This window comes from Nestor notabilis, unplaced genomic scaffold (assembly GCF_000696875.1).
Source record: "Nestor notabilis isolate BGI_N333 unplaced genomic scaffold, ASM69687v1 scaffold1070, whole genome shotgun sequence".
In the NCBI taxonomy this organism is placed as follows: Eukaryota; Metazoa; Chordata; class Aves; order Psittaciformes; family Psittacidae; genus Nestor; species Nestor notabilis.
The window spans coordinates 75,363-77,638 of NW_009910410.1; positions in this window are offsets into that span (position 1 = coordinate 75,363).

The window sequence follows — 2,276 nt, forward strand, 5'->3', positions numbered from 1 at the left end:
GCCAATGCTTTGGGGTTACACGTTCCATAAATCCCTTCTGGCAGCTGTAGCAGTGGTGCTCCAGCTCACCCTTGCCACAGCTTTCCACCCCCATGTAAGAGGCACAGCACCCGAGCGTTCCCCGCCTTGCCTTTGAAGTTAAACCACCGCTCAAAGTCGAGGCTGCGTGCTGAGGCGGGTGATGCTGGGCAGGAGTCCTGTCCTGCTGCGCCGCTGGGATGGGCGAGAGCCTTCCCCACGGGCTGAGCAGTGCACTGCTCGGGGCAGTGAGACTGAGCTGGTGGGCTCAGAGCCCCTCATTCCAAACGGAGGCTCCAGGCAGACCTGGGTGCTGGCTTCTTCTGCTTTTGACCCGGTTAATTCCAAATGAAATACTTGGGTGGAGATAATAGAAGTAGCCTCCTCAGATGAAGGATTTTCCAATGCAAAAGTAACACATTAGTTAATTATTAGAGATAAAAACTTTATTAATGAAACTAAGAAAATGGGACATAGTTTGTTTTGTAAAGTAAAAAAGTAAACAATCCGTAGCTTGATCTGGCTTTGTAAGGTGACCACTGTGACACTGAGAAAGTGGATTCTAAAAGTGTGTTTAAGGCTTCATTGCTTTTTAGTTTGTGTTTGTTGACAGTGAATGTTTCCAAGAGGAGCAGCAACAAAAGGCAAATGTAGAATGTGCTGACTTCTGCTGTGCCCTGTCAAGAAACCACTGTTTCTAACATGCCGTAGTGTGGGTACCTGCCTTTCCGTAGTACTGATTAATTTTGTGCCTTTTGTCTGCTTTCTTAACACAGTAACTTAAGCTTTATAGATGTGGCACAAGTATCTTTAAGTCAGAGCGCTGTTTAGATCTTTCCTGTGCATCCTGTGTTTCCTCATTATCTGTTTGGTAGACGTGACAATCCCTTGAGCAACTCGGAGGCTGCTCGGAGGTGTGTACACAATGAACACACCAGTAGTTGTTATGTTCAAACTTCTGATCCCTGTTTAATGCAGCTGTGGCTGCTTTTTCCTCCTAAACGCTATTTTGTCTGCTTGTATGTATGTCCTTATTTTTGCACATTAAAAAGATCCATGTTACGAATGATTTAAATCCTATTTTTAAAAGAAATGTGGACAGTATGAGCTTGGTTTTGTAACCAACACTTTTTTTTTTTTTTTAAGGGGAAAAAGATCTTATTTTTAGGAGTAGTTGATGTTTTTTTGTAACAAAACCAAAATGATGCCATTATAGTAATCACTGAACCACCACCAAGTATTGTCTGGAAAACATATACTTCATCACCTGCAAGAGTTAGCTTTGTAATGGATCCTCTCCTGCTCTAGAGGTCAGTGATAAGTAACCAGAAGTATTCATATGGTTTGTAATATTATCACAAAGAACAGTCGCAAATGCAGAATTGAACATGTGGAACATCCTCCCAGAACTTCTGACTTCCACACACCAAAGAACAAGCCACATACTCACTAGAAAGAGCTATGGAAAACCTCTCTCCGTCAGACGTGCAGGCCTGCACTCCTGGAAGAGTAGATCTCTTTCAGCTTTGGTGGTAGGACTGTTGAGGCTACAAGGGTGCTGTGGCTGTACATTTAAGGAGAAATTGGAGTAATTTTATGCTTGTAATCTCTTGAAGAGTTTTTTCTGTCTGCATGGTTGGCTGTTTCTGCATGCCCAGAACATTCCACTTGTGCTCTCATAGATGTTTCGTTTGGTTCTGATGCTGTGAAGAACCCCTGATGTTGTTTCCACTGTTTCTTTTCCAAAGTAACTTGGGAGAGGCAGACACAAAAACAGCCCTTTCTGCAGAGATCCCATCAGCGAGAGATTCCAGAACAACGTTCACAAGTGTCATTTTTCTGGTAGTTCTGTGTTCAGTATATTTAATGGGACTGAAAAATAAATATTCATAAGCCTTACTGCGTAGGTTGCTCCAACAGCTGTCTTGGACTTGCAAGTAAACATTTTCCTTTTCAAGTAGCCAGTGTACACTCCGAATTGTAATGTAAAAACCTCCATGTACTTCAGTTTTTTGTGTGCACACCTGTAGGAAGCCTATGCAATCTTTTTCTTTCTTAATTTAGAAATGTTCAAAAGGAAAGTTTTTACCTTTATCATTTCAGATGCTCTGTCAGTCTCTTCTGATTTGCCTTCCTTTCATAATTTGTGAATTTAAGATGACAATGCTCATGAATAAAAGATTTGTTTCGTTTAGTAGCGGGATGCCCTTTCTCTTTCCAGTGAAGCCTTAGTGAGCTGGTACAGGTGACTCAGGAGC